Below are 27,702 nucleotides of genomic sequence, written 5' to 3'. Positions count from 1 at the left end.
TATTGCAGGTAGAAAAAATTGCCAAAATTCTCTGGATTCTGAGCTTTGGTGTATGCATTTCACTATACATATTTTTCCTTTTTTACCCAAAGTGGATAATTCATTGAAATATCTTTTTTTTTTAATTCCCCTTTGTTAAATATATACATGTATTATATGTATATTATGTACAATAGTTTATATTTAAGTAATATATTGCATAGATTTGCATGTTATAACTATCATGATATATTATATCATGTGTGATTCTGAAATTTGCTTCAAGTTTCTTTTCGTGAGGCAAAGTAATCAGATTTAATATAATTAAATTAATCAATCTTCCTTTCAGTTTACAGTTTACTTTGGTTGTGTTTTATTTAAAGCTTTCAATTCCACTCTGAACATCTGAAAGTATCTTTAATAATTTCTTTTCTTAAGTTTTGGTTTTCAGATTTAAGTCCTCTGACCACCTGATAAGGATCTGTATCACTTATTTCCATTTGGATGACCGATTGTTCCAGCAGATTATTGAAGATGTCACCTTTTTGTGTTTGTCTGTTTTCTTTCCCCTCTGAACTACCCTGTTCTGTCATATAGAATTTCCTGTAAATACGTGGGGCTCTGTTTCTAGAGTCTTAACTATGCTGTGCTTCTCTACCCTTTGGTACCATCACTCTGTCCTGATCTCTAGAAATGTTTCTAGTTACACTGTAATTAAGTCAATACATACCGCTGCTACTGCTAAGTGACTTCAGTCATGTCCAACTCTGTGCAACCCCATAGATGGCAGCCCCCCAGGCTCCGCCATCCCTGGGGTTCTCCAAGCAAGAATGCTGGAGTAGGTTGCCATTTCCTTTTCCAATGCATGAAAGTGAAAAGTGAAAGTGAAGTCGCTCAGTAGAGTCCGACTCTTGGCGACCCCATGGACTGCAGCCCACCAGGCTCCTCTAGCCATGGGGTTTTCCAGGCAAGAGCACTGGAGTGGGGTGCCATTGCCTTCTCTGCGATACATACTATTACCCGTCAACTCCTTGGTTGCTAAGATAATTCATCAACAATGGTTTGAAGACTTGCACAAATGCTTTTCCATTTCATTTATGGAAAATTTCACATGGTGTTTTGCCTTTAATTTGTTAATATGCAAATGTTATTGAGTTTCTAATTGTGAATCAAAATTGCATTTTTTTTTTCTTGGCATAAACCTAGATCGATTATAAATTCTTTGGAATACAGTATCAAGCTTGTTTCTGATGTCAAGTCTCTTACACATTTGGTTATAGTGTCTCCTTTTTCATTCTCTGAATAGGTTTGTATAAGATTGATATCATGTGTTTAAATGTTACATACCACTTTATAAATGATATGAACCTAGCATTTTCATATTTTATACTATGTATTCCATGTATTTGATAGTTATAATACTATAAACTATTTAGTTTTTTAGTTGGAAATACGTGGCTCTTTGTCAAGGCTATTTTGAAAAACATAGAGGGTGTCTACATGCTTACATTCTTGTTTGTGTCTAGTTGATTAGGCTATGATGTCCAGTTAGTCGATCAAACACAAATCTAGATACTATTGAAGTATTTTATAGATGTGGGTAAATTCTGTAATCAGATAACTTTAAGTAAAGGAGATAATTATTGATAATTTAGTTAGACCTTATCCAGTCAGTGAAAAAGTCTTAAGAAAAAAAAAAAACTTAGGTATTTCAGAGAATGAGGATATGATTGCAGCAATGGGCACCACTCAATAATCCTCAGCATCCCAGCCTCTTTCACAAATGTTGAACTTGCCAGCCCCCACTATAGGCATAAGTCAATTCTTTGAGATCTCTTTGCTTCTACTGATCTGTTTCTCTGGAGAAACTTGACCAAAATGTATCTCAGTTGAGATCTCATTTTTTAAGCTCTATCATTGTTGTTTCAACTTCCTCAGTCAGAAGCTACTAAGCTACTAAGCTCTAAGTCATGGCTTCAGACTGTGTTGAGCAGCAGACACTTTACAGCCTTTGTTTCCAACCTTGTCTTTTGGTTCAGTCACCAATCTCTCTCATAAACCACTGTTCATCCTCAATAGACCAGAGGAGCTAAAATTTTGGTCCCAGTGCCTTTTACAGAATCCAGCAGACTGATATGTTTCATCCTGATGATAATTTTGGGCTTCAATTCCTCAGGATATCTATCTTGATTTTGAGGCTAGATCATCTTCCTTACATATTATAGTAGAATTTATGCATCAAAGTATTCTGGGCTATATCCCTCACTTACTCTTTCTACATACAGATATATATCTATACATTTAGGAAAATCATTATTTTTGTTTTATTTTTTGAGGGAAATATAACTTTAAATCATTTCCCACTGAGTAGGTAGCTGCTATTTTCTTTCTACTATAAGCATTTAAGATGAAAGAGTTTGAGATAAAACTTTATAGTGATGTGCCATATGAAGAATGAATTTTAGGAAATGGTTGACCAGTTAGAGCAGAAAAAAACTATGCATTGTATTCTGTGTTTTAACCTTCTACTGGTGTCTTATATACATAACATAATTCCATAGACTGATGATAATGAAAACTCAACACTTAAAAACGTAAACATGTCTTGAGAATCCTCAAGGTTAATCCTTAATTTGTCTATAAAAAAGAAATCTACCTTTGGAAAGAAGGATAATTATAAACATATCCAATGGATTGGCAGGTTCACTTGGATTTATCAATTTGTTTCAAAACATTTATTTTACAGCGTTACTGTGAGTCATAATAAAGGATGAAAGAAAGGCACATTTGAGCCTGACACAGGAAATACAACCCTGTGAAGGCAATTTACAGGAAGAAGAGAGTGCAGAGATTAATTCCTAAACTGGGAGAAGCTACAAACTGCTAAACAAATGAGCACAAAGCTTATGGGATAATGGTGGGGTTCACCAGGTTTGCCTCTCTAAAAATAATTTTCAAAAATATCATTCCTGTAAAAGATTAGGGGCTTCCCTCGTGGCTCGGCTGGTAAAGAATCCGCCTGCAGTGCTGGAGACCTGGGTTCGATCCCTGGGTTGGGAAGATCCCCTGGAGAAGGGAACAGCTACCCACTCCAGTATTCTGGCCTGGAGAATGCTATGGACTGTATAGTCCGTGGGGTCGCAAAGAGTCGGACATGAATAAACAACTTTCACTACTACTAAGATATGCAAGGTTAGACTTGTGATTACCACATATAGAAAACTGAGATGTGAGAAGATTGACCTTAACTCACCTGCAAACATTTTTTTTGGCCCTGCAACAAGAATTCAATTCATGGAACGTAGTTTTCACTAAAGCTTCGAAACAATATATCTCTAAATCATATGGAAATAGGTTTTGCAGAGATATTCACATGCATAATATAGAAAAGAACCATGTAGATGGTATCAAAATGTTAAAACTGGGTACCACATCTGGAAAAGCAGTCATAATTTGTCATCTCAGGAAGCTATACTGATCTATGTTTGTTTGCTGTTTTGATTTCTCAAAAAGATTTTAAAAATGTGATATTGCTAGTGAGTTCAAACTTCTAATGATTTGCTCAAACTGAAACTTTTTAAATGTACTTACTGTTCTCAAGTTCCAGTAAAGGAGACTCTTCATGCTTAATAATTTCCAATATGTTTATAGTTCAAGGTAAACAATCTTTAGAATGTAATATATACTAAATGTGAGAATCATGAAAAGTATAATTTCTATGTTGTTTAAAATTAAAATAAATTTTTAGGTGCACATTACTTATAATATCTCTAGCTAAAGTTGCTCAGTTATGTCCAACTCTTTGTGACCCCATGGACTGCAGCCCTCCAGCCTCCTCTATCCATGGAATTCTCCAGTCAAGAATACTGGAGTGGGTAATCATTCCTTTCTCCAGAGAACCTTCCTAACCCAGGGATTGAACCTGGGTCTCCTGCATTGCAGGCAGATTCTTTACCATCTGAGCCACCTATTTTTCAAATGCACAGAAAGATTATTTTAAAATTTAAGATGAGTGGAAGATGATTTCTGGAACTTTGAAGAACTATGCTACCTCTCAATTAAAATATTAGTCATAAGCTGTGGATAAAAATTAAAAAGTCAATAGCATAACAGTTAAGTATGTAACAATAAACTGACTATGTTGTTCTTATTCAGTCACCAAGTTGTGAACCAGACATGGAACAACAGACTGGTTCCAAATCGGGAAAGGAGTCCATCAAGGCTGTATATTGTCCCCCTGCTTATTTAACTGACATGCAGGGTACATCATGAGAAATGCCGGGCTGGATGAAGCACAAGCTGGAATCAAGACTGGCGGGAGAAATATCTCGCAGGAGAAATAACCTCAGATACACAGAAGACAGCACCCTTATGGCAGAAAGTGAAGAAGAACTACAGAGCATCTTAATGAAAATGAAAGAGGAGAGTGAAACAGCTGGCTTAAAACAAAACATTCAAAAAACTGAGGTCATGTCATCCAGTCCCATCACTCATGGAAAATAGATAGGGAAGCAATAGAAACAGTGACAGATTTTATTCTCTTGGGCCCCAAAATCACTGCAGATGGTGACTGCAGCCATGAAATTAAAAGAAGCTTGCTCCTTGGTAGAAAAGCTATGACCAAACTTTGACAGCATATGAAAAAGCAGAGACACTACGTTGCCAACAAAGGTCCACCTAGTCAAAGTTATGGTTTTTCCAGTAGTCATGTATATATGTGAGAGTTGGACTGCAAAGAAAGCTAAGCACTGAAGAATTGATGATTTTGAACTGTGATGTTGGTGAAGATTCTTGACAGTCCCTTGGATTGCAAGGAGATTAACCCAGTTGATCCTAGAGGAAATCAGTCCTAAATATTTGAAAGTGAGATAGTCAATCCCTAGGTAGGTTGATAAGAAGTCCAGCAGTCCCCAAGGAGAGAGGGGTCTGGAATTCTCAAGGAGGAAGAAAGGACAGAATTATTTTTCCCCTCTACATTCCTTAGTCTTGGTCACTTAAAACATTTGTGTGTGTGTGTGTGTGTGTTTAGCCTGACTGATGATTACACAACTAACAACTTGGTTTGGACTCTGTACTAAGGATTATATAGCAGAGATGTATCCTGCTTGAGGACAGTTTCTCCTTCTTGAGGGCCTTCTGGCTAATCCTGTTATCTTGAAATGTAAATTGAGCAAGTGGATCTCTTTGCAACCTTCAGACATTCATTGTAATAGGGGGCACTTTTTCTGCCCCCTTCTGATGTCTATGTCAGAAGCTTTCTCTATCCCTTTTATACTTTAATAAAACTCTATTGCACAAAAGCTCTGAGTGATTGAGCCTCATCTCTGGGCCAGGATTGAATTCTTCTCTTCTGGAGGCCAAGAATCCCAATGTCTTTTCGTTGGTCAGCAACAACCTTTCCAAAAGACTGATGCTGAAGCTGAGACTCCAATACTTTGGCCCCCTGATGTGAAGAACTGACTCTTTGGAAAAGACCCTGATGCTGGGAAAGATTGAAGACAAGAGGAGAAGTGGATGACTGAGAATCAGTTGGTTGGATGGCATCACCAACTTAATGGACATGAGTTTGAGCAAGCTCTGGAAGTTGGTGATGGACAGGGAAGCCCGGTATGCTGCAGTCCATGGGGCTGCAAAGAGTTGAACATGATTGAGCGACTTAATTGAACTGCCTGAACTGAAGCTGTGTCTTACTCTTCACTACCCCATGATCTGCAGCACTCCAGGCTTCCCTGTCCCTCACCATTTCCCAGAGTTTTCCCAAGTTTATGTCCATTGAATTGGTGATGCCATCCAACCATCTCATCCTCGGTCCTTTCCCAATGAGTCAGCTGTTCACATCAGCAGCAGACTATATTTATAAACTTCCAAAAGTGATGAAATATGGAAACAAATTGTGCCTTCTAATAGAGTTAATGTACCCAAAGTGAGGTTTATAAAATCTTTGAGATTTAATGATCTCTTATCTGATAACATGCCCTTGACCTTGAATAATCTGATTGATCCTTTTTTTTCATATACAGTTTTATCATTGTATTTAATTGAAAAAAATAATAGAAACACATTTTTTAAGTGTTATTTCACAGTATGGAAAATCTGAACAGCTCTTACAAAAGCCTGAGCTTCAACTTCTCAAGGTGACTCTAATCTACATTTCCACAGAAAATGAGAGTATATATTGTCATAATGTGTTTCTATGGTAACTATTTTTATGCTGAAAATAAGCTAATGAATCTCACAAGAGGATTGCCCTTCATGGGCTTTAAACAAATGACTGTGTTTTCTTATTTATCTACTCTGAAGGTTCTTCAGCATCCATTATTCTGATCTTGGCTCACTCAAAAATACCAAAAGGACTGAGGTTGTTTGAGGCTCTATTTACTGAGAAGCAACATGTAGTTAACTGAGCAGGTTAGATAAATGATTTAACTAGGAAACAATAGATCAGGATTAGTTTTATTTTGGGGTTTGCATGCTAAGTTGTTTCAGTTGAGTCCAACTCTTTGTGACCCCGTGGACTGTAGCCCTCCAGGCTCTTCTGTCCATGGGATTCTCCAGGCAAGAATACTGGAATGGGTTGCCGTGCCCTCCTCCAGGGGGTCTTCCTCATACAGGGGTAGAACCCACGTCTGTTGTATCTCCTGTGTTGGCAGATGGGATCTTCCACTAGTGCCCCCTGGGAAGGCCATTTCAGGGTATATTGGTGTCAAAACCAAAGTTTCCATAGAGACAGTGATATGGAATGAGATGAAGCATGAATGATGCAAATCCCCAGGAAAATAAAAGATTTACTCAGTTACAAGGGCTTCCTGGTGGCTCAGTCAGGAAAGAACTTGCCGCAGTATAGGAGACGTGAGTTCCCCTTCTGGTTAAGGAAGTTCCCCTGGAGAAGGAAGTGGCAACCCATTCCAGTGTTCTCGCCTGGAAAATCCCATCGACAGAGGAGCCTGGTGGGCTATAGGAGTCGCTAAGAGCCAGACATGACTGAGCAACTGAGCACGTTCAGTACAAGCATAAACATATTTAGTGTTGTGATATTTACTGACAACACAAGTAAGTTCACATTAAAGAAAAACACACACATAAGGCATTGCAGATTTTTTTTAACTGTCAATGTTCCCAAGGACTGGTGCCAAGGTATTGGGTTGGCCAGAAAGTTCATTCAGGTTTTTCTAGTATGGAAAATAAGAATGAACTTTCTGGCCAACCTGGTGTATGAGACAACCAAAGCTCCCTGTCTTGAACATTGCCCTGCATCGTCTCACCTCTCAGGGACTCATCATCCAATACAAAATGGGAACAATGATATTTTTCCTAATTCTTTGATCAGATTATTTTGAGTATAAAATAAGAGATCAAGGTAGGTTCCTCCACTAACCAGTATGCTCTTTGGTAACCAATTGCTTTTTTCTTTCAAGATACTTTTTAAAAAAATCTTAATTGGAGTTAAATTGGTTTACAATGTTGGGTTGATTTCTGCCACACCATGCAAATCTGCCATAATGACATATGTACCATGCCTCTCTTGAGCCTCCCTTTCCTCCCCATCCCAGCCCTCTAAGTTAACAGATAGTCTTTACAGGCTGGGCTCCCTGGGCTGAAGTGCTTAGTGTTTTCAGGTGACATGAGCAGATTCCCGTCTCTCTCCAGTCTGGAGACTTACTCCCAGAGCTCACAAAAGTTCTTGAAATAGAGTAGGGGGAAAGCGTCAAAGCAAAAGATCTGTGATAGTCACGATAAATTGCTTCTGGTGATAAAATTATCTCCAGCTTAAGAAACTGAAAGCCAGTCTTGCTACAGTTGGATATGTAAGTAATGGTCATTACACTGTCGTGGTGGCATCTCAGGAAGATAGCAATTCAGTCTCTTATAGAAGAAATATCCTTCATTCCACCCACATTCCCCACTTTGGCCATACATAGCTCTCAAGTTCTTCAACACTGCTACCATCCCAATCCTTTGGGTCAGCATCAGAGGTGCAGAGAGTCCTGTGATGGTGGGCACCAAACGGCAATGGGTCCCCAAAACACTCACACGTGGAACCCTGGGTTGTCATAACAGGTATGTGAATAGCCTGTAGCCATCTTGTTGCAAGGAAGCCAAGCTCCAGGGAGACAAGAAATGTAGGTGCTCCTGTCACTGCCCCAGCTGAGGCTAACCATTCCCTGGGTAAAACCTCAATTCCCCCAGTTCTGCAAGAATAATAATATGGTGGCTTTGAACTACTGTTGTGGAGTCATTGTTACCCAGCAATAGTGATTGTGAAGCAATTTTGTTCCAGAGGTGAGATGGTGAGATTTATAGGCTTTGAATTAATGTCCTAACAGAATGAAACTGTGGGAGTGTGTGTGTGTGTGTGTGTGTGTATGGGGGAGGAGATATCACGCATGTGAGAGAAATGTAAATAATTTGTTGTCAGTGGACACCATGCAGTGATTCCAAAACAGAGTTCCCAAATTCTTCAACACGTCCCCCATTAAGAAGTGGAACCTGTGCCGTTTTGTATTCAGCCTGCCAATAATGAATTTCTGGCTAACTTGTCATGCGGCACTTAGACCTGGAATAGTCTTTTTCTTTTAAAAGTCCATATGAACTTTCCTTAACAATAATTTACAAGCTAAAATGCACGTATTTTCAGAGTACAGTTTGATGAGTTTTGACAATTATAAACATCTATAGAGCCACCAGTCCTTTAGCTTCTAGAGCACTTCTAGAAAACCTTCTGGAACCAAGTGGTCCTTTCCAGACATGTTTTTCTCCTCTTACTTGCCTGTCAGGATCATGAATCCCCATATAGGTGTGACTCCCCTCCCCCCACCATTGTTCTGAGTTCTATCAGCACAGATTTTATTTTATTTGCTGGAGATATTCTTGAGCTCCAATTTCATGCTTTATAGCGACTAGAGGGATGGGCCAACCCAGAGTGAAAGCCCAGAGTAGCACACCCGCCTCTCAGGAGCAGAGCACCTGAAAGGCTAACCTGGGAGTGAGGCTGGAGACTCCACTCTCCTAGGTCATTAGTGAGACCAGAAAATCCCAGAGGTTTGGCTCAGGACAGCAAGAGACCTCAGGCACTTGGCTGCTGCTGCTGCTAAGTCGCTTCAGTCGTGTCCAACTCTGTGCGACCCCATAGACGGCAACCCACCAGGCTCCCCTGTCCCTGGGATTCTCCAGGCAAGAACACTGGAGTGGGCTGCCATTTCCTTCTCCAATGCATGAAAGTGAAAGTGAAAAGGAAAGTGAAGTTGCTCAGTCGTGTCCAACTCCTAGTGACCCTATGGACTGCAGCCTACTAGGGTCCTCTGTCCATGGGATCCTCCAGGCAAGAGTACTGGAGTGGGGTGCCATTGCCTTCTCCCCAGGCACTTGCCAAGAGAAATAAAATCCCTATTTAGAAGGAAAAGCTAGTGTCCTGTGATGCAAGTTCTGAGAACCATACATCACTTGTATGTATTCTTGCTACAAAAGAACAACAGAGTCTAACCACAAGAAAATAATTTTATAAAGTAGATATTACTTTTTTTTTCCAAAATAGCCAGAACTATTTATCATACTAACATGAGAGGCAAAAAAGATGAACTATCTAGTTTCTGAATTAAAGAAACTAGAAAGGCATGAAAACTAAATGCAAGAGGGAAAAAAAAAGATCTCTGATTGCATCCTGGATTGTTTATTAAGACAATAATACAAATCATTAGGACTATAGGTACATTTAGTTATGAAGTGTATGTGGCAGCCTATAACCTGTTCTCAACCAATGCACCATCTATAACAAGCTTTAGGATCTAGCATCTCATTAGGTAAAGAAACAAAAATCAGCAACACTGTCTTCTAAACTACTGTGAAAACAAAAGTCTTGCTGAGATGAAGTCAGGACAAAGAGAGTCCGTTCCCCGGGTGGGAGACTTGACCTGGAACCCTAAGTCCACTGAGTCTTCCTACTCTTGGAGTTTGCACATCGGTATCTGCCTCTGTGGTTGTCATTTCTGTGCTTTTCACTTTTACAAGGTCAACTTTTGTTACTATATTCTTTATTTAGATATCTCGGTGTTTTCAACTGAGTTTTATTTAAGTCTTACAGTCCCCACTCTGAGATGTTTATGGATGTTTATATCTGTTGATCTAATTTGTTGATCCAAGTTTTAACTTTAAAACAGCAACCTTATTTCTCTCTTATGTTTTCACAATTCTTTTCAGCATTGCTCTTCAAAAGAAAATTATCAGAGAAAATGAATATAAAATACCAGCATTTTTCCTTTAATGTATTTGATGGCTAATTAGTTATGTACATCTGAATATAATAGATGGCTGATACTAAAAACAGAAAAGAAAATCTTTCTTAAGATCTTTAACATCTACTGTTTGATCACTGGTGGGTCATTATTTCCTGTTTATGTTACTATAGCTCAATCTGAAGACTTAATATTAATGTGTTTGCATTAGCTTGTGATATATAGCCACATTTATCCTATGAGTAGGTCATGGGGAATTTTTGTATTGTCTTAAATTTTGGTTTCATTTGTTAATGCAGAAAGAGTTCAAGACTCTTCACTAAATTACTTCTTAAGACTAATATAATTCCCTCAAGAAATTACGACCTTCATTTTTGGATTTAAAAGGAAAGGTCAATAATAAAACAAACAGCCTTAAGTCTCCATGCTAATATATAAGAATTTGGGAATGATTACTTCAATTTCTTTCTCTGTTAGTTTAAAATATCATTTTAACTCCTTTCATATTTTTCCTTTTATCTGAGAAATATTTTGTTTAATGTAAACTAATGGGATTTAAGAATGAGGTTTGGATTTAATACCCAAGGAGATAATCCTTAATGGCAAAAGAAATCTAAAAATATTAGGCCAATGATAAATATATTGTGATTTTCTTTTTTAAAAGTTGGTATCATGACTTCTTAATGTAACAGAAAACAAGCTATCCAAAAAGGCTTCATGTACCCTTTCCATTGCATAAAATTTTTACAGTACATCTTCAGCTGGATAATCTAATACAAATACAAAAAAAATACAAACTGTTCAAATTTTATCTGGAAATGGAAAAATTCAAAATAATATTGTGGTTGTATGATCTCTAGGGCAAATTAAATGAGTTGCTATGATGATTAAATAAAATAATACATTTTAAATACTGAAAATATTTGGGATGATGATTTTTACCCATTTTTCTGGCCAATAATTTAATTTGAAGATGGCAAATATAATAAGAAAACTCACAAGCAATGTACAATGAACCTCAAGGAATCATCATCTAGACTGATTAATTGACCACATCTTGCCATATCTGTACTCCACACACACATACACAAACATCTGATGCCAAAATATTTGAAGAGTATATATGGCATTTCATGTCTAGACATTCAGTATCTTCTAAGAAAAACACATAAACACATTACCTGATACAAACACAATCTATCATACTCGGAAAATGTAACATGAACATCAGTTCAGTTCAGTTGCTCAGTTGTATCCTACTCTTTGGGACCCCATGAGTTGCAACACGCCAGGCCTCCCTGTCCATCACCAACTCCCGGAGTTCACTCAAACCTTTTGTAACAATATACTTCCTAACCAAACCTACCCATTGTCCCAATAATTTGCATTATTGTCCTGAAAAACAATCCAAGATGCAATCGGAGATCTCTCTGCGTGTGATTTTCATGACTTTCTAGTTTCTGCTATCTAGAACAGTTGTCCTTTTTTTTTTTCTTTTTTTGTCTCTCAAGGTAGTGTCATAAATAGTTCCGGTTATTTTGAAAAATGCCATTATCTGTTTTTCATCATTATTTTCTTGTGGTTAGACTCAAGCTGTGCTTTTGGGCAGTAGGGTAGCAAGAATACACACAGGTGATGTATGTTTCTCAGAGCATTCATCGCAGGACACTAGCTTTTCCTTCTAGACAGGGTCGGTTTTTTGTTTGTTTGTTTGTTTTTTTCTCTTGCCAAGTACCTGAGGTCTCTTGCTGCCCTGAGCCAAAGCTCTGGGGTCTTCTGGTCTGGCTAATTCCCTAGCAGAGTACAGTCTCCATCCCCACTCCCAAGTGTAGTCCTCCAGGTGTTCTGCCTCTGAAGAGCAAGGCTGCTACAGTGGGCTTCCACTTTGGGTTGGCCCTGCAGTGCCACCCACTCCTCCAGCTGCTAGAATCAACTGAAAAATGACTGTTCTCCTCTTTGACCCAAGGTTGAGGTCAATGGGGTAAATCCAGAAAGAGGCTGGGAATGCTTCTTTAGGGTTTTCATCCCTGTGTTCTCAGGACTCTCATCGCTATCATCACAGTTGGTTACAGTTATTTTCAGCAGGAGTTGCTCTTCAAGGAGACAAATGTCTTGGGGCTAGATCCTGCTCAGTTTTATGTGTTGGCGTTCTTGTGTACATGCATGCTAAATCACTTCAGTCATGTCCAACTTTTGGGGACCATGTGGACCATTGCTCTCCAGGCCCCTCTGTCCATGGTATTCTGGAGGCAAGAATATTGGAGTGGGCTGTCTGTGCCCTTCCCCAGGGCATCTTCCCGACCCAGTGATCGAACCTGTATCTCTTATGTCTCCTGCATTGGCAGTTGGGTTCTTTACTACTAGTACCACCTGGGAAGTCCTTGGAGTTCTTATACTTACCTTAATATTGAAACAGCAATTTGTCACTGTTTTAGTACAGTTTTCATGCTACTAAGATGTGTCTTTTTTTTAACTTTTAAAAATATCTTTGGAGGGAGATTCGATTGAAATGGTGTAGACTAACAATATTAAAAGAAGAAGTCTTACTGATTTTTTAATTCTTTATTTTCAAATTCCTTCATTTAGAAAGAGCAATATACACACCATTTCAGTTTATTTCAAAAGACCAGTCACTTCTCAACAAAGTTGAGAAGTAAAGTTGACTGTTTTCTTTTCAATTAAAATAAATTGATCTTCCTAATTTTATTACAGACTTCTATATTGCTAAGCCTAGTATGGTTCAACTTATTAGTTCTCAACTCACAGTTTTTATTAGCTTATGTGATAGTCAACCACTGAATCATAAAACACCATTCTTGGCCTAAATTTTGAAAACCTATTTACTTTGGGTCCATATTCTACATCCCTTAAACCTCTATTTCTCTGCCTTCTCATGTTTATTCTACTTTAGACTTATGTACTGTTACTAAGAAAAGCTGACTCTTTGGGAAAAACCCTGATGCTGGGAAATATTGAAGGCAAAAGGAGACTAGGGAGGCAGAGGATGTGATGGTTAGGTAACATCACCAACTCAGTGGACAGGAATTTGAGCAAACTCTGAGAGACAGTGAAGGATAAGGAAGCCTGGCATGCTGCAGTCCGTGGGGTCACGAAGAGTTGGACACAATTTAGAGACTAAACAGCAATAGCAATTGTTACTAGGGTAACACATGGCAGACATAAAAAGGACATAATAAATATTAAATCTATCTTTAAGTTATAGGGAAGACTCCACTGAGTTCCAGACCCATATATCCATTTACTTACCAGATCTTTCCACTGGTATATCTCACAGACACTATCAATTGCACATATCCAAAGCTAATGTCATAATGCCTCTCTAAACGTGATGCCAGTCTTGTGAATCATTTCTTGGAAAAGGATAATTTCATGATTTCAGTTTCCTAAGTCATAAAATGCAGAGTTGGTTTCCCATCAAACTTTATACCATTTCCCAATTCTTCCATTTCACTCATATCCAATCTATTATCATCCTTTGTGGCTGTCTTCTTAACATCTCCTGAATCTGTATCTCTTTCTCCATTTTCATAATACCTCTCCTAATTCTAGTGTGCATTACATTTTTCTTGAACCGTTGCCAGAGCCTCTCCTCTGTATTAATTTAATACAGAGTTTAATTCTCTCCAATATATCCTCCACCCTAACAATGCAATCTTAACAACATAACTTCCCTACTCAAAATGGCTAGGAACTCCATTTAAATCACTTACAAATTTAAGTCACCTACAGAGTATAAAGGTCATTTAAAATCTGGTATGTATCTGCACAGTCCACCTCACCACACTACATGTTTATGCTCTAGAATTACTGCTATTTTTGCTTTCCACATCTTATCATGGACCAACAGTACCTCCAGGTTTTTTTGCAGAGTGCTCCCTGATATTCATTGATATATCCTCACTTTGCCCTGCATTCCTTTCTTTTATTTTTCCTCTTTGCATTTCATCTAAGATAACATATTTGTGTTAAATTTTCCCTGAAGTCCAAAGAACTATAAGTGCCCCTGCTGTGGAATTCCACTGCATTTCATATTTAAAGTAAGATATACTGGAATAGTCTGCTTACTTATTAAAGTGTCATCTCTTTTAGGACAGGGTTACTAAAGAAAGTTGCATATGGTTTCAAAATTAAATTCTAGGAAAACAGTTTTGGAATTAAATTCTGGAGAAGAGTAAGCATAACATAAGTCTCAGCTATTAATACTATTTTTTAGCAATCATGATTAATTCACAGATTGGTTAGTCTTAAAAAATCTTTAATAAACATGCATGAAATTTATGAATGTATTTATAAATATGGTGCATTCTTATATTGTGACCTCAGTGGCAGTCAAAGGAGCATATCTCTAATTCTTTGTCAAATAAATCAGGAGATTTCATAGAAATTGCTAGATCAAATATTATTTTGAGACACACCAGAAATTATAGGTGTCTAAACTCCAGGGAAAAAAAAGTAGATACAAGAATCTGGAATGAGATCAATGTACAACATTGGCTTTATACGCCAACCTACCACAAATAAAGGACTTCTTATTGAGGCTGTGTTGAGGATGTGGTCCTTTGTAGTACTCAAAGCCTTAGCTATTTCAAAGCCTATGGAAATACAGGATAAATATTCTCAGCAGGTGGTCTAACCTCTTGAATAGATGTGGAATATGATATACACAAGTTGTAAATCTTGCTAAGATTACTTTCTGCACTTTGCTCTATGAAGCTATGACTTTGAAGATGGTTATTATCATAACAGAAATATCAGAAGAGATTGCTTTACAATGAAGTTGTATACATATTCAGGTCACTGCTGTGCAGTTTCTGAAATTATTGGAGGGGAAATCCACCAGAATCAGTTTCATTTTTTCTTGCACAAGGACTGGAGATATATGTATATGTGTATACATACACACCAATGCACAGTTCTACACAACTTATAAATAAATTATACAGATGGAAAATACACAGAATTTCTTTCCTTTAAAGTTAAATCTGTTTAAAAATTTTTGGAGGACCATCCGTTAAATGTTACTTGTTTCATAGACATGTAAAATTGATTAATTGGATAGAACAGCAGCAAAATTGATGAAGTCACACACGGATTCCAAGTCAATTTTTTTTTTTTTTTGACTGCAGTTTTATACTATCCCTAAATACCTGCAATTCCTGGGGCAGAGTATTGCTAGAAATGTCATTAGAAACTGAATACAGTTTTCTGTCACAATGCCAGAGAAATCTTTCGGTTCAGAGATTTAATCAAACAACTTATAATGACTATATACCAGAAATATACCCAGTTACATCTCCCTCACTCACACAATTTCTTTTCTTTGAACATGTAAAGCTCTATGACAAACACCCAGCCCCTTATCCACTGATTATCAATGTTGAGTTACCTGTTTGATTATATCAAAGGAACAGAAAGATATTTCTTTTCATGTTATCAAAATTTCATATTGAAACACCAAAATTTGTTCTTGCACTCAGTTCAGTTCAGACCCTCAGTCATGTCCGAATCCTTGTCACCCCATGGACTGCACCACATCAGGACTCCTTTTCATTTTCCAACACCCAGAGTTTACTCAAACTCATGTCCATTGAGTCAGTGATGCCATCCAACCATCCCATCCTCTGTCGTCCCCTTCTCCTCCTGCCTTCAGTCGTTCCCAGCATCAGGGTCTTTTCTAGTGAATCAGTTCTTCGCATCAGATAGTGAAAGTATTGGAGTTTCATCTTCAACATCAGCCCTTCCAATGAATAATCAGGACGGATTTCCTCCAGGGTGGACTGGTTGGATCTCCCTGCAGTCCGAAGGACTCTCAAGAGTCTTCTCCAACACCACAGTTCAAAAGCATCAATTTTTCTGCGCATCCATACATGACTACTGGAAAAGCCATATTTTTCACTAGACAGACTTTTGTTGGCAAAGGAATGTCTCTGCTTTTGAATATGCTATCTAGGTTGGTCATAACTTTCCTTCCAAGGAGCAAGCACCTTTTAATTTCATGCTGGCAGTCACCATCTGCAGTGATTTTGGAGCCCCCCAAAATAAAGTTTTTCACTGAATCTGCTGTTTCCCCATCTATTTGTCATGAAGTGATGGGACCAGAAATGGCAACCCACTCCAGTGTTCTTGCCTGGAGAATCCCAGGGACAGGGAAGCCTGGTGGGCTGCCGTCTATGGGGTCGCACAGAGTCGGACACGACTGAAATGACTTAGCAGCAGCAGCAGCAGCAGCAGATGGGACCAGATGCCATCATCTTAGTTTCCTGAATGTTGAGTTTTCAGCCAACATTTTCACTCTTCTCTTTCAGTTTCATCAAGAGGCTTTTTAGATCCTCTTCACTTTCTGCCATAAGGGTAGTGTCATCTGCATATCTGAGGTTATTGATATTTTCCCCGGCAATCTTGATTCCAGCTTGTGCTTCCTTCAGCCCAGCATTTCTCATGACGTACTCTGCATGTAAGTTAAATAAGCAGGGTGACAATATACAGCCTCGAAGTACTCCTTTTCCTATTTGGAACCAGTCTGTTTTTCCATGTCCAGTTTTAACTGTTGCTTCCTGACCTGCATATAGGTTTCTCAAGAGGCAGGTTGGGTGGTCTGGTATTCCCATCTCTTGAAGAATTTTCCACAGTTTATTGTGGTCCACACAAGCAAAGGCTTTGGCATAGTCAATAAAGCAAAAGTAGATGTTTTTCTGGAACTCTCTTGCTTTTTCAGTGATCCAACAGATGTTGGCAATTTGATCTCTGGTTTCTCTGCTTTTTCCAAAACCAGCTTGAACATTTGGAAGTTCATGGTTCATGTACTGTTGAAGCCTTGCTGGGAGAATTTTGAGCATTAGTTTGCTAGTGTGTGAGATGACTGCAATTGTGTGGCAGTTTGAGCATTCTTTGGCATTGCGTTTCTTTGGGATTGGAATGAAAACTGACCCTTTCCAGTCCTGTGGTCACTACTGTTTCCAAATTTGCTGGTATATTGAGTGCAGCACTTTCACAGCATCATCTTTTAGGATTTGAAATAGCTCAACTGGAATTCCATCCCCTTCACTAGCTTTGTTGGTAGTGATGCTTCCTATTGCCCACTTGACTTTGCATTCCGGGATGTCTGGCTCTGTGTTGGTGATCACACAATCTTGATTATCTGGGTCATGAAGATCTTTTTTGCATAGCTGTTCTGTGTATTCTTGCCACCTGTTCTTAATGTCTTAGGTTTCTGCTAGGTCCATACCATTTCTGTCCATTATTGTGACCATCTTTGCATGAAATGTTCCCTTGGCATCTCTAGTTATCTTGAAGAGATCTGTAGTCTTTCCCATTCTATTGTTTTCCTCTATTTCTTTGCATTGATCACTGAAGAAGGCTTTCTTTTCTTTCGTTGCTATTCTTTGAAACTCTGCATTCAGATGGGCATATCTTTCCTTTTCTCCTTTGCTTTTTGCTTCCCGTCTTTTCACAGCTATATGTGAGGTCTCCTCAGACAGCCATTTTTCTTTTTTGCATTACTTTTTCTTGGGGATGGTCTTGATTACTGCCTCTTGTACAGTGTCACAAACCTCCTTCCATAGTTCTTCAGGCACTCTGTCTATCAGATCTAATCCCTTGAATCTATTTCTCACTTCCAGTGTATAATCATAAGGGATTTGATTTAAATCATACCTGAATGGTCTAGTGGTTTTCCCCACTTTCTCAATTTAAGTCTGAATTTGGCAATTAGTAGTTCATGATCTGAGCCACATTCAGCTCCCGGTCTTGTTTTTGCTGACTGTATAGTGTTCTTGCACTACCCTTATTTAATTTCTGCATCTTCCTCCAACTTCTTTTTCTAATTCTTTATTGATTTATAAGTATATTATGTGTTCTTCCCTTATACCACCTGATTTAAGGTTTATGAGATACTGCTAGTTAGGTAAACAGGTATAGTTTCTTCTTTGGGGCTCTCAAAGTTCATGGGAAACAACGAAATAGGTGAAACTTCCCAGAAGCTCAGTAAAGACAGGCAGATAGCTTTACCAAAGCACAGTGCTTTTATCTAAAATTAGGTGAACTACTAGTTCTGCCCTCTACCCATTTCATCTGATTATTTTGGCTCTTTGTGTATTACAGGTTCACAGTGAGTTAGACCGTTCCATTTTTACCTCAGTTTCTTTTTCTTCCAGTTTTACCCTCAGCAAGTTTGGTTTTCTCTATTTTCCTTTAACTGTTAATCTTAGAAGCCCCCAGATTGGCAAGCTCCTGGTACCGACCCAGGATCCCCAAACAGTACATTTAAATCTCATTTCATTCTTCTTTATTTTTTTTCTGAATGTTGACTTGAAAAGCTGATAGATTTTACTGGTCTGGAATTAATAATATTAATTCTCCATTCAAGTTTCTAAAATAACTCTGTTGATTTTAGTAAAGAATTATAAAATACACTTGCAGATTAAATTTTTCTTAGAATTGCCTCCCAGGAAGAAAGACAATGGCAAACCAGAAATAAATGATGAAGGATCTACTTTTTTTTAGAATTTTATAGTGCATTAGCCTTCAATTTTTGTTCTTATTATACAGTGTTTATTCTAATAATTGTGATAACCACAGATGCATGTTTTTTGAATTATACTAAAATACTAAATATTGATTACTAAAAAATGGATAATTATATATATATAATTTTTTTTTTGCTTGGATACACACCTAAGCAAGCCAGCAAGCTAGTTTGCTTCAGTCGTGTCCGATTCTTTGTGGCTCCATGGACTTTAGCCCACCAGGCTCCTCTGTCCGTGGGATTCGCCAGGGAAGAATAATACAGTGGGTTGCCATTTCCTCCTCAAGGGTATCTTCCCAGCTCAGGGATCGAACCCGTATCTCTTGCATCTCCTGCATTAGCAGGCAGGTTCTTTACCACTTGTGCCACCTGGGAAGCCCATCAGTTCAGTTCAGATCAGTCGCTCAGTCGTGTCCGACTCTTTGTGACCCCATGAATCGCAGCACACCAGGCCTCCTTGTCCATCACCAACTCCCTGAGTTCACTCAGACTCATGTCCATCGAGTCCATGATGCCATCCAGCCATCTCATCCTGGGTCATCCCTTTCTCCTCCTGCCCCCAATCCCTCCCAGCATCAGAGTCTTTTCCAGTGAGTCAACTCTTCACATGAGATGGCCAAAGTACTGGAATTTCAGCTTCAGCATCATTCCCTCCAAAGAAATCCCAGGGCTGATCTCCTTCCGGATGGACCAGTTGGACCTCCTTGCAGTCCAAGGGACTCTCAAGAGTCTTCTCCGACACCACAGTTCAAAAGCATCAGTTCTTTGGCACTCAGTTTTCTTCACAGTCCAACTCTCACATCCATAAATGACTACTGGAAAAACCATAGCCTTGACTAGATGGACCTTTGTTGGCAAAGTAATGCCTCTGCTTCTGAATATGCTATCTAGGTTGGTCATAACTTTTCTTCCAAGGAGTAAACGTCTTTTAATTTCATGGCTGCAGTCACCATCTGCAGTGATTTTGGAGCCCAAAAATATAAAGTCTGCCACTGTTTCCACTGTTTCCCCATCTATTTCCCATGAAGTGATGGGACCAGATGCCATGATCTTCGTATAGTTAGCAGTAATTTTAACTGACCCTGAAGGACTTGAATATGATGCATGATATAGCATGAACTGCAGTTTCTTCATCTTTTCTAAACTTCCTAGAACCAAGGAAGCTCTGGTTAAAAGAAAAAAAAAATCAATAATTCCCTTGGAAAACATCAACAAGAATCTTTGAAGATGAGAAAAAATTTTAGACAATGTTGATTGGCATAAGCCACGTAGGATCAGAACCGAAAAAGGAAACCTCAGCTCAAAGGTACATAAGAAAGTATTCCTGCAAAATAGTACCAGGAAAAAGAGTTTTATTCCTGAAAGATGGATGCTAGTTACAAAAACAAGTCTATGTAATTTATAAGGGACTAAATAGGGCTTCATGGAAGCCCCACCTTCATGGAAGGTGAATTCACATCTTGGGAACACCTGTAAACATACTGATGCCATCGTGGGCCCTTTGGCCATCACAGGTGTTTGAACCTCCCAGTGTGAGCAGCAAGTGAAAATGAATAGGAGAGTGAATGAATGGCTGGTGATTGCAAAGAAGAAAGGGAAGCATCAACATACAAAAGATGAAATCACTCTCCAACAGTTTCATTCTTCCTACCAATTTCTTGGTAAAGACTGAAAGTACCAAAGATGAGCTACCCTACACGCATACACCTGCCATGCAAATCTGTCCTGGAAAGAGATAAAACATTGGATGGGACAGGGAACTTCAGCTACAAAGGAGAACACTCATTATGTACTGTCAAACATTTAAGAAAAAGTCATACGATGAAAAATAAAGAAACTCAATATAGCAACATTCATGTGAGCAATCATAGTAAACAGTAAAAATATATCATATCTTAACATTTCATGCACTTCTCTGGTGGCTCAGATGGTAAAGAATCTGACTGCAGTGTTCAGTTCAGTTCAGTTCAGTCGCTTAATCATGAATGACTCTTTGAGACCCCATAAATCGCAGCACGCCAGGCCTCCCTGTCCATCACCAGCTCCCGAAGTTCACCCAAACTCACATCCATCGAGTTGGTGATGCCATCCAGCCATCTCATCCTCTGTCGTCCCCTTCTCCTCCTGCTCCCAACCCTCCCAGCATCAGGGACTTTTCCAATGAGTCAACTCTTCACATGAGGTGGCCAAATTATTGGAGTTATAGCCTCAGCATCAGCCTTCCAATGAACACTCAGGACTGATCTCCTTTAGAATGGACTGGTTGGACCTCCTTGCAGTCCAAGGGACTCTCAAGAGTCTTCTCCAACACCACAGTTCAAAAGCATCAATTCTTCAGCGCTCAGCTTTCTTCACAGTCCAACTCTCACATCCATACATGACCACTGGAAGAACCATAGACTTGAATAGACAGACCTTTACTGGCAAAGTAATATCTTTGCTTTTAATATGCTGTCTAGGTTGGTCATAAATTTCCTGTGAAAGAGTAAGTGTCTTTTAATTTCATGGCTGCAATCGCCATCTGCAGTGATTTTGGAGCCCCCCAAAATAAAGTCTGAAACTCTCCACTATTTCTCCATCTATTTCCCATGAAGTGATGGGACCAGATGCCATGATCTTTGTTTCCTGAATGTTGAGCTTTAAGCCAACTATTTCACTCTCCTCTTTCACTTTCATCAAGAGGCTTTTTAGCTCCTCTTCACTTTCTGCCATAGGGTGGTTTCATCTGCATATCTGAGGTGATTGATATTTCTCCCGGCAATCTTGATTCCAGCTTGTGTTTCTTCCAGTCCAGCGTTTCTCATGATGTACTCTGCATAGAAGTTAAATAAGCAAGGTGACAATATACAGCCTTGACATACTCCTTTTCCATAGAAGTTAAATAAGCAGGGTGACAATGTACAGCCTTGACGCACTCCTTTTCCTATTCAGAACCAGTCTGTTGTTCCATGTCCAGTTCTAACTGTTGCCTCCTCACCTGCATACAGGTTTCTCAAGAGGCAGGTCAGGTGGTCTGGTATTCCCATCTCTTTCAGAATTTTCCACAGTTTATTGTGATCCACACAGTCAAAGGCTGTAGAAGACCCATATTCCAGCCCTGAATTAGAAAGATCACCTCAGAAGGGAATGGCTACCTACTTCAGTTTTCTTGTCTGGAGAATTCCACAGACAGAGGAGACTGGTGCATCACAATTCATGGTGTCACAAAGAGTCAGACACAACTGAGCAACTAACACTTTCAATTTTTTAAATGTGTCACTACAGCACGCTTAGGTCTGGTACACGGGGATGACCCAGAGAGATGTTGTGGGGCGGGGGGTCCGCGTGGGGTTCATGTTTGGAAACGCATGTACACCCGTGGTGGATTCATGTCAATGTATGGCAAAACCAATACAGAATTGTAAAGTAAAATGAAAAATAAATTAATTAATTAATTAAAAAAATAAAAATAAAAAATAAATGTGTCACTACTTTAATATCCTCTGGAAAATATAAAAGTGCATTGGGTTCATACAAAAGAATAAACTATTGATCAAAATTTCAAATTATGAGAACTGAAATGCAGAATAAAAATTTAGATGGACACATTAGAAATCTTTAAAGTAACACAGAGTGAGACGAGATACAGCATAGCACTTTAGGTAAATAACAGTTATGGAAGAGAGTAAGGTTTAGACCCAGAAATTACAAATGTATCCTTGGTGTTCCAGGAGAAGATAAAGAGAAGGTTGAGGAGAGGACACAGCCAGCAAAATAACAGAAAACAGTTTCTCAAACTGATGAAAGACATAAGTCATCCAAAAGTGGCTGTCTAGTGCCAAGAGTATTAAAATAGAAACACACACAAACACACACTCATATATACCTACTGAACCCATTATAATAAAACATGAAACTAGCAGAGAGAGAGACAGACAGACAACCATAAAAGTTTCTAGAAAGGGAGGGCAGAGGAGAAATATCTACAAATGAATGAAAGTTAACTATTAGACTGCAATCATGGACTGAATGCTTTCTGTCCCTAATCTTTAGTCCCTAAGTTGAATCTGTAACCCCTAATGTGGTGACATTTGCAGATGAGGCCTTTGGAAGTAATTATGGTAACTTTAGATGGTTGTCAGAGTTGGGCTCCCATGATGGGATTAATGTCCCTACAAGAAGATGTAGTGTAAGTACCCGCCATTTAGCTTTTTTGATTATAATGTAAGTGCTTGACATTGTTTTCTTTCCTTCTTTTCTTTTTTTTTGCTTGTCACTTTCTATTATTATTATTGTGTCTGCACACGCTTGCTAAGTCTCTTCAGTTGTATCCAACTCTTTGCTATTCTTTGGACTGAAGTCCATCACACTCCTCTGTCCATAGATTCTCCAGGCAAGAGTATTACTGGGTTATAATTGCTTTGCAATATTTTATTAGTTTCTGCTGTACAATGAAATGCAGCTCTATGTATACACCTATGCCTTCTCCCATGGCCTTCCCTCCTTTCTCCACCTAGTTTTTGTTGCAGCATGATTATTAATAGCCAATACATGGACGCAACCTAAATGCTCATTAACACAGGAATAAATGAAGATGTGGTACGTATATGCAATGGAATATTATTCAACCCTTAAAAGGAACAAAACTGAGCCATTTATAGAGATGTGAATGGACACTGAGTTTGTCATTCAGAGTGAAATAAATAAAAAACAAAAAAGCAAATATTGTATATTAATTCATATGCATGGAATCTATAAAAAGAGGGACATTAAACTTTGATTGCCAAGGTATTCTTTTATTTTATTTTTTAGTATAAATTTATTTATTTTAATTGGAGGTTAATTACTTTACAATATTGTGTTGGTTTTGCCATACATCAGCATGAATCCACCACAGGTGTACACGTGTTCCCCATCCTGAACCCCCTACCATCCCTCTGGGTCATCCCAGTGCACCAGCCCCAAGCATCCTGTATCATGCATCGAACCTGGACTGGCGATTCATTTCATATGATATTATACATGTTTCAATGCCATTCTCCCAAATCATTCCAGCCTCGCCCTCTCCCATGGAGTCCAAAAGATTCCTTTCTCTTGAATAAACACACGTTGCCAGCTACACAAATAGTCAAGGAGACTGGCTATCCCACCCATGAAGTTTCTGTTTTAGGGAGCCTTGCCCAACTTAGGTAAGTGCCTTTTTGAGGGACCCTGCTTTATCCTCTTCACACTCTAATTCCCAGTCTTATATTTTGAATTCACCAATAAAGAGTAAATCCATGAAACCCCAAGCACCCCGTTTTTCATCCCAGTAAAGACATAACCCTTGGTCCACACTGTCCCTGTCTTTCTCCCTGCTGCCATGCTGCCGGCCCAGGGTATGCAGTGTATCCTGTAGGACCTAACAGTAAGAGTCATATTTTCAAAGATCATAGATGGTTGTTGCTGAAGTGGGACTTGAAATCATAATACGAACTACAAAGGCTGTTCTAGTCAACACTGGCTCAGTCCAGAGATGCCCCAGGGCTGTCACAAGTAGTAAGGCCCAGGTGAGCAGCCCCCAGGCACTTCTAGTCAATAGCATTGCTACCAATGGGTTGAGACCAACCCAGAACAGAAGAGGAGGAGAGCTCAGATCTCTCTCTCTCAGTATCTGTGTGTCTCTCCCTCTCTCTCCCAAGCCACCATGTGAATAAGGCAACCATCTGCAAACCAGCAACCAAACACGCAGGCATCCTGATCTCAGAAACCCAGCTCCCAGAACTCTGAGAAACACATCTCTAGTGTTTGTTTGTTTGTTTTCACCCTCCCTCACCCATTCCTCCCCTCTAGGTCATCATAGAGCACCAGGTGAGGTCCCTGTGTTATACAGCAACTTCCCACTAGCTAGCTATTTTAATACCTTCACAGTTGACACATCTCTGTTGTTTTGCCACTCTGTCTGAGGGTATTTTGCCATGGCAATCGAGCTCACCAAATCAAACTCCCATTCTCAATGCTCTCAGCATGAAGCCAATAGAGCAATAGATTTAAAATTTTGAAGGAAAATCCTCTTAAGATTATCTTTAGTAAGGATGTTCTTGATGACATGAGGACATTTAATATGCACAATAATTCTTAAAATTAACCCACCCAGATTCTATCTAAAAATGTTATTAGATAGAGATAATGGTTATGGTTGGACAGCATTGTGAATGCAACTAATGCCACTGAATCATAGAGTTAAAAAGAGTCAAAATGGTAAGATTAATGCTGTATATATTTTGCCACAATAAGAAAAATAGTATTAATGATGAATTCTAGTAAGAAAACTATGAATCAAGAAGAAAGAAGGATGAAAGAAGCAATGGTGAATAGGTGTTATATGATGATTAAATATATCAGTTTCAGACATCAGTTCAGTTCAGTCACTCAGTCGTGTCCGACTCTTTGTGACCCCATGAATCGCAGCCCGCCAGGCCTCCCTGTCCATCACCATCTCCTGGAGTTCACTCAGACTCACGTCCATTGAGTCCGTGATACCATCCAGCCATCTCATCCTCGGTCGTCCCCTTCTCCTCCTGCCCCCAATCCCTCCCAGCATCAAAGTCTTTTCCAATGAGTCAACTCTTCGCATGAGGTGGCCAAAGTACTGGAGCTTCAGCTTTAGCATCATTCCTTCCAAAGAACATCCAGGGCTGATTTCCTTTAGAATGGACTGGTTGGATCTCCTTGCAGTCCAAGGGACTCTCAAGAGTCTTCTCCAACACCACAGTTCAGAAGCATCAATCCTTCGGCACTCAGCCTTCTTCACAGTCCAATTCTCAAATCCATACATGACCACTGGAAAAACCATAGACTTGACTAGACGGACCTTAATCAGCAAAGTAATGTCTCTGCTTTTGAATATGCTATCTAGGTTGCTCATAACTTTTCTTCCAAGGAGTAAGCGTCTTTAAATTTCATGGCTGCAGTCACCATCTGCAGTGATTTTGGAGCCCAAAAAAATATAGTCTGACACTGTTTTCACTGTTTCCCCATCTATTTCCCATGAAGTGATGGGACCCGATGCCATGATCTTCATTTTCTGAATGCTGAGCTTTAAGCCAACTTTTTCGCTCTCCTCTTTCACTTTGATCAAGAGGCTTTTTAGCTCCTCTTCACTTTCTGCCATAAAGGGTGGTGTCATCTGCATATCTGAGGTTCTTTATATTTCTCCCAGCAATCTTGATTCCAGCTTGTGCTTCTTCCAGTCCAGTGTTTCTCATGATGTACTCTGCATAGAAGTTAAATAAGCAGGGTAACAATATACAGCCTTGACCTACTTCTTTTCCTATTTGGAACCAGTCTGTTGTTCCATGTCCAGTTCTGACTGTTGCTTCCTAACCTGCATACATATTTCTCAAGAGGCAGGTTAGGTGTTCTGGTAAAACAAAAAAAATATTTTTTACAGTACTGTTTGAAACATGGGAATAGGTTAAACGATCTCAACCTATTCCCACGTTTCAGACATAGTACTGTAAAAAACTATTTTTAAAGCAGATGAAATGCACAAAAATGATCATGTACTAAAACACAAAGGAAAATAAAATAATACCTCAAAGCTGATGTAATACTGGCCATGTCCAATGACTACCATGTAATGATAGCTTGACAATCATAAGCTCATAACCTAGAAATTGATCATCATAAGTAGCTAAACATGTATATATAAACATACAATATACTCTATGAAAATCTGGAAAAATATTTTCCTGCTTAAATATTAAAGTTTTATTTTACACTTATTACAATCTATGTGCACATTCTACACATGATATATGGAATTCTCTGTGTTTAACTTTGGAAAATATAGACATTCATTAACCTACATTAAATTTTAAATTCTCTATAGAAGTTATATTAAAATATTAGCATGGACTTTCAACTGTGAAAATATGTAATTCTGTATGATTCATGTGTGGAAATGTGAGTGCAGATTTTCCTAAATATGAAATCATGGATATCTTACAGATGATAAGTGTAAATTTTCTGCTATATTGCTATATGGGATTCTGCATCTACTTCACATTTATGTATGCTATACATGACCGGGGTCTCCTGCATTGCAGGCAGATTCTTTACCAAATGAGCTATCCGAGAAGCCTATATATGTGTGTGTGTGTATATATATATATATATATGCCAAATTTTTAACATTTTGACTTAAAGAAGAAATTCAATTGGAAATTAAATTTGCTTTAAAAACAAAAATGTGTTTTATGCAGGCAAATATAATGTATAGAAAATTCATAGCTCTTTGCTATAAACTGACAAGAAGTTCTCAAAATAGAAAGCCTGAATATACAAAAACTATAGGATACATTAAAACACTCATAAAAAATCTACCTCTTAGAAGTAAACAAGCACAGATGTTTCAAGAGTGATATCAAGCTCTCAAGGAAAAAATAACTCCTACCTTATAAAAACTGCTTAGAACATAGAAAAAAGGTGGGAAGCTCTCCAAGTCATTTTGCAAGGCATCTATAAAGACAGCTTTACTGTCTTCTGGGGACTTCAGCATTGATCATGAAGCTAGAGAACAATAGTTGCCAGACTGGCAGTGCATAACATGCAGAGGTATCATGAATATTTGTGAATATTTCAGCCCATCTCCCAACTTAAAGCTTTAAAAGTGCAGGTATGTAGATGGACCAGATGTGTCCCTTAGTCAAAATTTCTCTGGAGAGAATTGATAGTATATTGTGAATCCCCAACCCTTTCCCAGTAGAGAAGAGATTCAGATAGCCTTTTAGATGCCTTGAAATGAGAAGACTAAACATGGGATTACTTGGGAGATTGGCACCGACTTCCAGCTGAGTGGGACAAGGACTCATGAGTCTTTCTGTGGCTTGGGAGGAGTGAGGTACTTGCCTGTCAAAGATTCTGCATAAGAAGAACTGATGGGGGCCAGGAACTACCAGGCCATAACAGAGCAGCAAGAAAAGGCAT

At 38.8% G+C, this 27,702-nt stretch overlaps 1 long non-coding RNA gene across 1 annotated transcript; it reads right to left on the bottom strand.

Annotated features, from left to right (window-relative positions):
* Positions 1-5,282: 5,282 nt before the first annotated feature.
* On the bottom strand, positions 5,283-27,263 carry LOC120853565. Its single transcript, XR_005718811.1, has 3 exons — positions 27,253-27,263; positions 15,521-15,526; positions 5,283-5,386 (listed from the first exon to the last, which is right to left on the bottom strand). It is a non-coding gene; the product is annotated as an uncharacterized LOC120853565 (long non-coding RNA).
* Between the last annotated feature and the right edge of the window lie 439 nt (positions 27,264-27,702).

This window comes from Oryx dammah, unplaced genomic scaffold, assembly GCF_014754425.2.
Source record: "Oryx dammah isolate SB20612 unplaced genomic scaffold, SCBI_Odam_1.1 HiC_scaffold_26, whole genome shotgun sequence".
Lineage (NCBI taxonomy): Eukaryota > Metazoa > Chordata > Mammalia > Artiodactyla > Bovidae > Oryx > Oryx dammah.
The sequence above is the reverse complement of the archived record's forward strand: the minus strand, read 5'-3'. Positions and strand labels throughout refer to the sequence as shown.